At 47.9% G+C, this 13,172-nt stretch overlaps 1 protein-coding gene and 1 long non-coding RNA gene across 4 annotated transcripts in view; one reads left to right on the top strand and one right to left on the bottom strand.

Annotated features, from left to right (window-relative positions):
- LOC138300679 (transmembrane protein 150A-like) overlaps positions 1–13,172 on the top strand; it is a 645,891-nt gene that overhangs the window by 533,076 nt on the left and 99,643 nt on the right. The window lies entirely within an intron of this gene.
- LOC138300677 (uncharacterized) overlaps positions 6,724–13,172 on the bottom strand; it is a 59,097-nt gene continuing 52,648 nt past the window's right edge. The window contains exon 5 of the long non-coding RNA XR_011204982.1: positions 6,724–7,654. This is a non-coding gene — a long non-coding RNA (uncharacterized lncRNA). The remainder of the gene's footprint in view (positions 7,655–13,172) is intronic.

Genomic DNA, 13,172 nt, shown 5'->3' with positions numbered 1-13,172 from the left:
AAAGATTAATGTATTGCTTGATTCATGTGTACAGCTAATGTACCATGAAATAACTTGCCATTTCCCTGTTTTTAGTGGCATAATAGAATTTTAACACAGATATCACAATAAAACCACATGCTAAAATGGGACAGTTCTCAATAAAATCAATCACATCTCTTTACGAAAAGAGCATAACACCTTCATTAATGTGCATGTTGGACCTGCCTTTCAATACTTGAGTGGTCTGAAGCAATATCTTTATGAAAGATGCTTCATATGTATATTTGCACAGCACACTATCACATGCAAGGGTATTCTGGCACTGGGCAGGTGTTTGCCTAGCCCAGCCTATGGTAGGTTGGTTTGTTGGGAAAAAAAAAGTCTTCCTCTTCTTGCAGAATTCAAGGAAAGAGGAGTATGCTCTGATGTGGAATAGGAGACCATGTCACGCTTTAGGAGCAATGTAAAAGAACAAGAAAACGTCCGTCCTTCTGATCTGGTTCTGTTTCTCCATGGAATGTGTGGGAGTAGGAGTTCTGCGAAGCAGAAGTTTGTGGGTGGTGAAACAAGATGTGACTGTTGAGGTGGGTGGAGCCTAAGTTGCGTAGGTCCTTGAATATATGTGTGAGGGGTTTGAAATGAGTGTGTTGGTGTTGTGTATCCGGAGCCAGTTGAGTCCCTGATATCTGGTGTGATGAGAATTCTGTGTGTGAGATTGAGGGTGAGTCTGGCTTCCGAATGCTGGATGGTTTGTAGTTTTTTAGTGAGTTAACTTGGTGATCCTAGTGTAGAAGGTATTCCCATAATCCAAGTTGCTGGTGCCTAAGGTGAGTGGCAATTTTTCTAGTGTTGCATGGAAGCAGTTTGAAAATCCTCCTTAGCATCTTCAGGGTTGGGAAACAGGATGCATTAACAGCGTTGACAATGTCCAGTTTGAAGGCAATGATTATTCCAAGGTTCCCGGCGTGGGGGCTGGTTGGGTGTCCAAGATCGGCTGGCTGTCAGTTGGAGGCCCATGCTGAGGTGTTCTTGGTGAAGATCATGCCTTTTGTCTTGTTAGTGTTCAGATGCAGACAGTGGGTGTTCAACTAATTAGCGACTTCAGTCATGCAGATGATGAACTTGTTTCTTGTGTTGGGAGTCTTTCCGAAATAAAGAGCATGAGCTGTGTGTCATATGCGTAGGAGAGGATGTTGATGCCCTATACGCAGATGATGTTGGTCAGAGGGATCATGTTTTTGTTAAAGTGAGTGGGACTAATCGAAGAACCTTGAGGCACTCCGCAGATGAGTTTGTGGGTTTCCAAGTAGCAAGGTGCCAGACTGACGGCTTGTGTTTTATCCATTAAGGAGCAGATCTAGCATAAAGCTGGTCCTTGGATTGCAGTCTTGTGCAGGTGCCTCGTGAGAATGATGTGTGAGCCCATGTCAAATGCTGAAGAGAGGTCCAAGAGAATGAGGGTTGCCATGTCTCCTCTGTACAAGTCTTTGATTTGTTCTTTAATTTATGAGGTAAAAACTGCCATACTGTAAGTTGAAGTCTACGGTATATTTGGTTGGTATCAATCTAAGTACATTACAAGAAGCGGCCCTAACCTGTTGCCCATTCTCTGAATAGTGGTATTGTTATGTCACCTGAAACCTAGATCATTATTTTCAAGATCAAAATACTTTTTCTCCACAATATCATCACCTTGTTTACTGAAAAAAAGTCTGAGGCAATGTTGGAGAATGTACTATCTCTCGAAAGGGTAATGTTGGTTTCCTTTCATCAATTGATGTTTAGAATCTGAAGATTTAATACAATGGGCCAGCTAATATCCTCTTTTTGCACAATCACTTGATTGTTTATAGAGAACTTTAATGGGTTTTGTCTTTGCAGCATTGCTCATATTAAACACAGTATCAAAACAGTAGGTTAAGGTAAAAAAAATATTAACTAATAAGTTTGAAGTAAGACGTGATACAGAAAAAAACTCAATTGGTTTTATGGAAAACTGCTCATTAAATTGATGATTTAATATTGGAAAAATCTGAAAGAACTAAATGAACCAAGACTCGACTGACTCGCTTCTCTTTATTTTGTGTTCCATCTGGAGCCCACAAACATCCCCCGCTTCCCACACCAAGAAGTAAAATATTTTTATTTAATGGTATAATCTTTTAAATACGGAACAAGCAGTTCTTAATCAATGGACCTCCGACCTCTGGGGGTCCTAGGACCCTCATAACTTTTGTTTTCTGTCAATTATCAAAAGCATTTGAACTAAATAATTATATAAATGTGGTGCTGGCGAGGGTAACTGTGTGTAGATGAAGGGCACTTTAGAAATGTACTAATATATGTCGTCTTTGTATGCACTTTTGTTTCTTAATGTTGTAGTGTCCTGCTGGACACGTTCTAGTGTTTGGCCAGCCTCTCTGCTGAGGGCTGGCCTCCCACATACACCCCACACCCACCCAACACAGGCGTCACCGGTCAGGTGACCCTGGCAATAAAAGGGGCCGGGCGCACGTGCCCAGGGCCAGTTCCAGATACCAAACACCAGTGTCCGTGTCGTACATTCTAGTAGCATGGGGGCCTAGGGCCCCAACACAACATTGGCGACGAGGGCGGGTACAGCAACCCCACGTGGCCGCAGACGACTACTTCCCTCATGGAGGGAACAGGAAAGTAAACCAGTGGAGAGACTGGTGCCCGCTGTGAACCCTGAAAAAATGAAGGGAACGGGAGCGACATCCCCCACACACCGAGCATGAGGTGAGTCCGGGGGTATAAGCAAAAACCCCATCTGACAATAACCAACGCGGCCCGCAGCTCTGAGAAAACAGTTGCGGCCGCAAACAGAAAAGTGCGACGGTGCTAAAAAGCACCCACCAGCGGCGCGGCGACCACAGCACTGCCAGGACGGCTGTGATCGCCGTGAACAGGACGCCGCTATTGCGCACCAAAAGAAGCGTGCGATAATGCCCAAGGCCGCCCCCCGTGTCGAGTGCAGCGCGGCCGGCAGCATGTGGGAAGGCTGCTGGGCCGCATAATGTGCACATATGGTGCTGTCACGCACCACAACTCAAAATAAAGAATGATCCAGGTCCGCCCCGCAGCGCTAGGAAAGGCAGCTGCGGCGGCCGCGGTGAGAAATGCGATGGTGCTCCCAGGCACCAAAAGTACATGACACGCCAGAGAGCATGAAGTAAAGCTGCCCCAATGAAGCTGAACAATGGTGCAAACACGCACCGAAACAAAGTGAAATATAAGGTGCAGACACGCACCAAAGTGCAAGAAAATGCCCAGGGCCGCTCCCTCTACAAGCGACCCGACCGAGAGGTGCTGACCTGCACCAGAATAAAGAAAAGCCCAGGGCCGCTTCCCCACCCTCTTTTTTTTTTTCTGAAAAGAAAATGTTGAAATGCGGCCCGCAGTGTGAGGAAATGCTGCGGCCGCGTAATGAAAATGGTGCTGGCCTGCACCCAACTGACAGCAAAATGCCCAGAAATGCGTGGGAGTAAGTGGAGAGGTGCTGACACGCACCTAAAAAAAAAATAAAAAAAATAATCAAAGTGCCCGGAGCCCCCACACCCCTCACAGAACCTCATGCTGTCTGCCTGCTGCCGGCCTTTTCAAACGAGGCTGAACAATGACATTTACATTTTACAAGAAAAAAAAAAGACAGAAAAGTGCAAAAAAGAAAAACGTCACTTACCTGCTGCTCCAGTCACCAGCAAAAGCCCCCACCAGCCTGAAGAACTCCTCAGCTGCATGGCTTCCAGCATGGTTTCGGCATCTGCTTTCAAAACAAACGAAGCCCGTAGGAGGAAAGACTGTCCTTCAAGGTGGAAAAGGAGTGCACTAGTGGCATCCAGTGGCCATAGTCGGTACTGCACCATTTTCTATTTTAAAGTAAAAAAAAAAGAAAAACAGCTTTGTTAAAAGAAAGTCTACAGCAACACCCAAGAGAGTGACTGCACAAGACTAACAGCGCGCCTACGGAGCAAAATGGCGCAGAAGACGGAAACGGCGCAGAAGATAACGACGCGAACAACGCTACACAGGGACAGAAAGGACTACAGCTGTCCCAGCCAAGCTGCAACGGTGTGAAATGAACGCAAGTGCCACGTGAGGCACAAGGAGAGCGTGCATGGACTGCGCAGCCCCTGGCGGCCATCCACCGCCATCGCCGTAAGAGCACCACATGTCCCAGCAGTGATGGACATCACCACAGGACAAGAAAGGGACATGCCAGGTGCTAACAAAGGACGCCCAGAAAAAAAAAAAGAGACTATGTCACATGCGCAGAGAGCTGCGCCAGAGAACGCAACGACTAAGGCAACGCCCGCGAAGATGGAGAGAGCACCCGAGAGCGTGACGTAACGCACGGGACGAGAGGCCGTGCCAGCCGGCCTTTCTGCAACACAAGATGGCCACCGTTGGCCCATCACACAGCAGGTCGAGAGAAGCAACCAACCCCTGCAAAGCACACCCAGGTTCAAGCAGGACCCAGTGCCAAGAAAGCACTGCCTTGAGGCGCAAGCACTGCGCCCTCAAGTGAAGAGGAAGCGGAAAAGAAAGTGACCCTCCGTCCCTGCCCTGCAACGGGCCAGAGACTCAGCAAGGAGTGTCCTCCCCCACATTGCCTCAAGACGGAGTCGGCAAAGACTCGCAAGAGGAGAGTCGCACAAGGAGTGTCCTCCCCCACGCTGCCTCAATACTGAGTCGGCAGTGACTCACAACAGGCAAGAGGAGAGTTGCACACCCCAAATGGCACGATGCCACCCAGCAACACTGAGAAACACCTAGTCCTTGGACAGGAGAGGAAAGGACCTTCTAAAGGTCCACACAACAAAGGAGAAGAAAGCGTGGCGCAGCAACACGCTATGAAGAAGGAAGAAAGAAGATTGTGTGACATCACCTGTCACACTGCAACACCTGACGACCACAGAAGAACAAGAACGGAAGATCAACAGGGTGGAGAGTTGGAGGACTCATGCAACAAAGAAAGAGTGCACCCACAGACAAGACCGCCACAGGGGTGCGGGGACGTCACTGGAGACAGCTCAGCGGGAGTACCAAACGTAAGACGCCATGTGCGGACCGCGTACTTGCCCCACGCTTCACAGTGTGACCGTCCAAGCCACCTGTCACCGGCTGCTTAAAGCAGATGGCATCACTGCCAGCATCTGCACATGAGGAAAAGAAAGACTGCACTAGCTATGGCGAAGTCCCTCCAATCACCCTCACTCCAGCAACATCACTTGTCGTCCAGGTCTCCGAATGGCAAGCACCATCATTGCCATGTGCATCACGGTATCCATCAAAGGAGCAGTTAAACAACCAGACTGGAATCCTACACCTCTGCTTTAATGCTCTGAAGAACCAGTCAACCAATGACCAACTGCTCGCCCTGACTGTATCCTGCTCTCGGTGACAAGAGCAAGTCGTGACCTAGACCCATCTACCCCTGCAATTGCACGAGCGACTAGGCAGTGGCTCCTAGGAGGTCTTGCAGCTGCCCTATGTGGCACACAAGCAGCCCCAACGCAGACCACAAGCAGTCCCGTGACAACCCAGACAAGGGGCCTCTCAAGCTTGAGAGAGGACTGGACATTGCCCCACCGATGAAGACAAAGAGACAAACAGGGCTGTGCATTGGAGACTCCAACAGGTCACAGCACACCAAGACTGTCTTCAGTGAATAAACATGACACCAACTAGACACCCGCCTGGCAACGTGATAGACAATTGCCCTGAGTCCGTCTGAGAGCCCGCATGCACCTGATCCATGTCGGCAAGCGCCCTGACCACGGAACATCCACCCTTGTGGTTGCACGAATGAGTTGGCCATGGCTCCTGTCGGAGAGCCTGCTGCGGCCGGCAGATGGCCCACACGCAGCCCAGCACAGTCCATGCCAATCCCGTGGCAAACCCTTCGAAAGGGCCTCGAGGAAGTTCCATAGTGAAGAATCCAAAACCGAGAGGTGGTCTGGAACCAGCTTTGCCATCAGAGGGTCAGAACATACAAAGGCTTCAGAGGAGGACCTCACGCCATCACAGATGTCATCCGTCTTCAAGGGATTGGCCTTCGTGAAGCCAGGATGTCTCGGCAAGCAGATTCACAGTAGACTCCACCAACGCTCGTGATGCACCCAATTCGGGTGATGCACCCAATTCGAATGACACACCCAATTCGAATGATACGCCCTATTTGAACAAATTGAACTGTAAACACCACCAGCCTCGCCACGAGTGCCCACAGGACTGAAGCACGGTGCATCAGTGGACACTTGTCCAACCATCTGACTGTCAGAGTCCGGATTTCTTCCACACTGTGTTCGTGCCCAGCTGTGACTGGTTAAATCATGAACTCATGCAGAAGGATCCGGGTGCTCCCAGCTGCACCTGCCCACGGCAATCCTGCAGCCTGCCTTCTTGAGGCCGAGAGACTGATGGTGGTGTTTTTGTTACTCTGTTTTTCTCTTTCAGGTGGGACTTTGTTTTTGTTCCTCAAAGTTTTGGAGGAATGTAGTGTCCTGCTGGACACGTTCTAGTGTTTTGCCAGCCTCTCTGCTGAGGGCTGGCCTCCCACATACACCCCACACCCACCCAACACAGGCGTCACCGGTCAGGTGACCCTGGCAATAAAAGGGGCCGGGCGCACGTGCCCAGGGCCAGTTCCAGATACCAAACACCAGTGTCCGTGTCGTACATTCTAGTAGCATGGGGGCCTAGGGCCCCAACACAACAAATGTCAGTTCTTGATGGTTCGCCAGGTCTTACTCCCTTCACCAGCCAGCTGCAGTGCCAACCAACTGACTATTCTTTACTTGGCCAGGTTCATACTGTTCACGTTAAATTGCAGTTTCTGTGGAATTGATAGAATATGGTGCCAGAACTGCCAAAAGGATGCCGTTTCAGGTTCTCTCATGCCTGATCTTGCCCAAGCAACATTATTTTCTCGTATTTTTTATTCCAAATATTCCCCTTCCTAACGCTTCTCACAAATACTGTTTACTTCCGCATAAAAGCTCCTCAAGAGTGCACGGAAAGGTCAGTCTGTGTCAGCGGAAGGCCGCGCAAAACCAGTCTTTTGTTCTCTGGAGACCGAAAGGAAATTAATTCTCCCCGAGATGTACTACCGTTTAAAAACACACATACCCCAGAAAACAAAAGCAGAAGTTCAGCCAAAATGTTCCTTGTTCAGATAATGAAAAACATGGGAAATTATATCTCTCCCAAATATCTTACAATGATGTAGGACTTTAGAGCATTTTTTTCTGTGTCATCTGAAAGCGCTACAAAGCCATTCTGATGGCTAGCTGTGCTGTACAAATGGATTCTACCAACATAACACCCCGTATTTGTTCTGAATCGCTCGTGAACAAGGCTCGGTTTCCATCGAAGGGAGAGGTCTTCTCTGTTCAAGGCGCGCCCTGGCACACTGCGAAGATGAGATCATGTTAATATGCGGCGTTGTCTTTCGGCAGCCGCCGCCTGATCACAGGGACTGTCTTCACTCGCCTGAAACAGGAGGAGGTGCCAGTCCAACCCCCTACTGCCAAGATGGCTCTGAAACAGAGAGACGGCGATGGCAGGAGAAAAGGGAGGCGTGGTTGACTGTAACGCAAAGTCAAAAGCCAACTCAATAATTTAGCGTGGGATTGGTAGTGTTGCAGATCTGAAAAAAAAAAATACGTAGGTAATTTTCCACAAGCAGAATCCTGCCAAAGGACTTGAGCGAATATTTCGACGTTAACTTTTGTTTTCCGGTTTATGCTGGTTGCTCTATTGTGGTGTTCACTCTGCTATACAATAGAGCACAAGTCTTAAAAACAGAAGTGGGGAGCTAACCAAGTGAGACATGTACACATGATGTCATGGTGCATGCCATCACATCTAAATACAGCACACGTATGTTTAGCAGGTATATCATGAGCGCATTGCAATATTTCACACATGAGATTTTGCGCCAGGGTTGTGCCAAAAAAAGTGACGCAACCACAACGCAAAATGTGATCTTAAGCATATACATTTTTTTTTATAATTCTTCCACAAAGATATTGCCAACTAGTAGGAAATCTGTTCTACTTAATTGGTTTCAAGGTCTTCATTTTAACATATCTTATGGGCTTAAATCACCTGCTGCAGAGATCTTTATGTGCCAACTAGTTCTCAGGGAATAATTATAATGGTAAAACAATTTGGAGGTTAAGGTATTTGTTGGAGAGTTTTGAATGGGAGTAGGATAGAATTTTAAAAGTTAGAGGCGTCAAAACCCGCTGCCAGAAGAGGGTGATTGAGCACCTGTGAGAATTGGTATCTAGTAAGTGCATGTACCAAAACCGCACCCATTTTCCCCAGTGTGCGCTGTGCTAGGAAGACCTCTTTGTTACGTATAGGACAACACGCACTACCTGGGGCTCTATGCAGTAGGATGTGGTCCCCCACCTTTCATCTTGATCCATCTTGGAGCCGGGCACGGTGTTCACCAGACACCCAGATCCCTCTAGCCAATGAATATCTGCCAACTGCAGTCCCCCAGAGGTGTCCCTTTTATTTTGCGTGAACAGCTCGCCCAGTCTAAAAGGCCCATAAAAAGCCAGGGTAAAGGCTGATTTAAATGAGGCGTCCTCCCAAGGAGAAGTACAAATGCGATCCAAAATGACTAGCAAGGCCCCCAACTTTGCCGCATCTATGGGCCACCTAGAGCCTAGCTTGCACTGAATGCACTGCCAGCTCTTAAGGGCCCTTCTAACCATAAATGATTTTGTGCCATCGGGCACCCCCCACAGTTGCGCAAAGAAGGAAATAGCAGCAGAGTAACGCCTGGTGCATGCAAGTGACTTCCCCTCTGCCCTCAAAAACTCTAAAAATGCCAAGACTGAATACAGATCAAAACAAGCGGCCGATACCATCCCACCCCGGAAATTAATATATGCTGCAAATGCTCCCTGATAAACCTTCTGTGTTCTGGGTGCTAAGCTGGCTGCCAAGAGGTCCGGTATTCCTTGGCACCAATTTGCCACAGATGCTCTGGAAAAGGCATTGGGAACCCCTCTGCTCTCGGGAGGTGAGACCTGAAAACCTGCATCTTAAAACGGGAGAGTGTGTCAGCAGCATTATTCAAAACACCAGGTACGTGCTTAGCTCTAAAGGTCACATTCAACCTTAAACCAAGTAATACTGTCTCTTTAAGCAGCCTTAGGATCATCTTGCACCTACCTGCCTGCTGGTTAATGCACTCAACCACTGACATGTTATCTGACCAGAAAATCACAGACTGTTCCGAAATCCCTCTGGCCAAATCGACAAAGTCACTAGAATTGGGAATAGTTCAAAGAAACCAATGTTAGCTAGGCCCTCCTGGACCCAGTGTAAGGGCTATTGCTGAGCGCATCAGGCCTTACCAAATATAGCCTCAAAGCCTTCGCTGCCTGCCGCGTATGTGAAAAGGCCCAATTCCTCGTTGAATCTTGTCGGACGGGGCCACACTACCGTCCCATTAAAGTCACGTAGAAAGGTCTCCCAAATTCTCATATCTTGTTTGACTTCGTTGGAAAGCCTGGTGTGATGATGCTTGACTTTCAACGCTGACATGGCCTGAGCAATGGACCGAGAAAAGGGGCCCCATGGGTATGATTCGCAGCGCAAAGTTGAGCTGTCCTACCAAGCCCTGTAACTGATGAGGTGTCACCCTCTGCGCCCTCAAACAAGACCGCAACGCATGCGAGAAAGACACCACCTTCTCCCAAGGTAATCTAGACACACCTGCCACTGAATCCAACTTTATCCCTAGGAATTCAATCGTAGAACAGGGGCCCACTGTCTTTCCCTCCGCTAGCGGGACACTGAACTCCCTCATGAGTTTAAGAAAAACCTCCAATGCACCAGCACATTGATTAGATCCAGCTGGACCCAGGAAAAGGAAATCATGCAGAACCGCTCTGTGCCGTGCCCTGCCCTGTCCCTAAACACCCACTCCAAAAAGGTACTAAACTTCTCGAAATATAAACATGAACACAGAGCAGCCCATAGGCATACACCTATCAAAGTAAAACCTCCCTTCCCACTGGAAACCGAACAGATGGAAGTCATTGGGATGCACTGGCAACAACAGAAATGCGGATTCAGTGTCAGATTTTGCCATCAAAGCCCCAGGACCCAGCTCCTGTAGCATTTGAATTTCCTGATCAAGAGAAGCATACCTAACAGAACACAATGCCCCATCAATGGCCTCGTTCACCGATTGCCCCTTTGGAGCCAACAAATTGTGAATCAATCTGAACTCCCCTGGTTCGTTCTTGGGAACCACCCCTTAAGGAGAACAAACAAAGCCCTTCATGGGAATTTTATCAAAAGGTCCCATTACCAGCCCCAAGTCCAGTTCCTTTCTGATTTTTGCCCCTGCCACCCTGGGGTTGGACCACAGACACAGCTGATTCCTGCAATGGGGCGAGCCCACATAGTCCTGGGCTAGTATTCTAAAACCGTCTTTAAAGCCCAAATACAACACCTGCGCAGCTGCTTGATTGAGGTAAACAATAAGCCAAGGGACTATAGCCAATAGATTAATTGGGGACGAAGCCTTAACAAAAAAGGAAACCGTTTGACCCTTGCCCACCAAATTGTCAGTCTTGTTTCTCGTCACCCTTGTCCCGTGATTTCTTAAAACACTTGAATTCAAGGTGGGAGGCCTGGACACAAAAGGAACAGCAGTGTTTGAAACTGCATGTACCAGGGGACCGCGAGCAAGTGCGCCGGTTGAAAACCCAGCAGGCCCCCCTTCTTGGCCCCAGACCCTCCGAGGGGCCTGAGCCCGACCCTGTAGTCCCACGAAAGTGCTGGTGACCAGGCCCCTGAGTGCGATTCGTATAACGCAACCAAGTGATTATGTGTATCTGATCCCTTTCCAACAAAGACTTATATGCCTTGATTCTTCTGAATTCCTTATCGTATTCTTTCCATGCTGTGCCTCCATACTCATTGTGCGCTCCCACAAACCTGCTAACTGGGCACCTAAGTCACTGAAATGTTCTGCTAGAATGGCTTGGTAAATGGAAAAGGTTCTCAACCAGTTGGACAACGAGTCCTCAACCTTCTTCCTTTGGGGGCCCATGCCTACACTCTCTTGAATGCTCACATTCTTTGCAACTCTTCACTGCCTCCTTATCAGACTAGTAAATCAAAGATATCGATATAAACCCCCTTCCAAATCTTCTCCCTCACCTCTCCCTACTGGTACATGTAGCCCCAATTGTTCATGCTTAGAGAAAATGTCCCCCAAGTCTGTAAGGGGAGAAGCGTGACCAGTACCTTAACTTGAGATTCCCCGGGCCAGAGAAGATGTTGCTGTAGAGGTCACCATCGTTAGGTAATTAACCGATTGTTGTGCGGACGCGCCTGACGCAGGAGTAACCGGTTGTACTATTTCTTCCTGTGGTTGCTGGGGCCCCTAGACCGTGACGCCATTCTGTGTGTGCAAACCCGGAAGCACAAACAATGCATCCGGGGCTGCGGCATCATTACAGCCAATCGCCTGTGATTTTGTACCAAGGGTGGAGACCGCCACTCTCCCTGGCCCGGCGCCACTGCCATAAGTGGCTCCCCCAATTGGGGTGGCCCGTGCAAAAGCATGTCTCTATTAAGTACTTGTGAAGTGATAAGTTGTGTGCCATTGTTTCCCCTCCACTGCATTTAGTTGTGAGACTCTTGATAGCTCCCAGCTAGGATACCCCAACAAGAGGCGGTTGGATGGCTCTTTAACTTCACTGCGACAAGTTCAGCATATTTTTGTTGGGACCAACCTCTTGTTAGGGGAGATGGCGTCCATCCTGTGAAAAGAGTGGGTAGATGCTGTCTTACCCGAGCGTACACTCAACTTGTGGCCTGCTATGCAAAGGAAATCACTGTCTTTTTTTATGTATATACTTATTTATGCAACTTATTAGTATACCTTCTCTCGACGAATCACAGAGAACAGTTCCAGTGAACAGACACTCAGTATCCATGCCCCTTTCCCAGTTGATAGAGTGAATCATCGAGTTTAATATTAAGGGCATTCACATCTCCCACTGCTTTGTAAAATAACCTTGCACCAACTCAGACCACGAAAAAAATGAGAACTTGTTGGTTCTTTCATCACTGAATGGTCATGTCAAAACCACAATTGAAATGGAAGGCCAAGCAACAGTTGTCGCCACCCTTCCATTTGGATGCTGCGCTAACGTCAGATGGAAAGTTTCTTGTACACAGTGCGGACAACCTCAAGTATTTGCTTACTGTCAAGCAAAATATTTAAACTTTCTAATCCATGACTCCCACTCCTTTCAACAATCTAGGTCAGCATGCCTGACCCATATTGTAAGGTGCAGTGGAAATGGTACTACAACCTACATTTACCCCCTCTGAATCTAAGTGAAATCCTACCATCCATATATAACATTGAGACGCTTCACTAAAAGCAGGCTCACACACACACCAGTGCACAAACAAGATCACTGTCTCCAATATCCTCTCTCTCCAGTAACGTGCTCTTGTCAAATCCTCATTAGCGCTAATAGACGACTGGTGCCAGAGCACAAATAGTTGAAACAAAAACATGGAACACCTCACGCTGATGGACTCTACCTCCAGTACTAAGCACCTGCTGAAACGTCCTATTGTACATAGTGATGGCTGGTACCAGGGCATACACAGATAGAACCCCTGACTTCAAGCCAAAACACAGAGGGTGGGTAATACACTTCCTTGAGCTTCCTCTCATGACAGGGTTCTCTTCTTTCTGTAATGGTTATCTTGTGATAGGGTAACTTCTTTCACACCTTTCATCACCGTAAACAATTTTTTATTCACTTTCTCAAACAAAAAGTATAATCTCCTCTTCCCAACCTTCACAATGGTGACGTACTGCTGTTCTGCGCCCATAATTTCATACCAAACTCAAGGTTGCTACAATTGCTCGCACTGGCAAGACTAAGAATTCTCAACATGGCAGGGTACTGACCTGCCCCACATTTTCACACCAGAATATATACATTGTTTGTAATCCCAAAGCACCATGCATTTAGTTATAATGTACCACTTCCACAATCTGCCAGTCACTCTCTCTGGTTTAATCTACACTCTGTGACAACGTACATACATCTCACCTTTTTAAATTGATCTTTATTTGCTTTTTAGCTATGACTTCCCATAAC

This window comes from Pleurodeles waltl, chromosome 6 (genome assembly GCF_031143425.1).
Source record: "Pleurodeles waltl isolate 20211129_DDA chromosome 6, aPleWal1.hap1.20221129, whole genome shotgun sequence".
Lineage (NCBI taxonomy): Eukaryota > Metazoa > Chordata > Amphibia > Caudata > Salamandridae > Pleurodeles > Pleurodeles waltl.
This window is presented reverse-complemented; position numbering and strand designations above follow the sequence as displayed.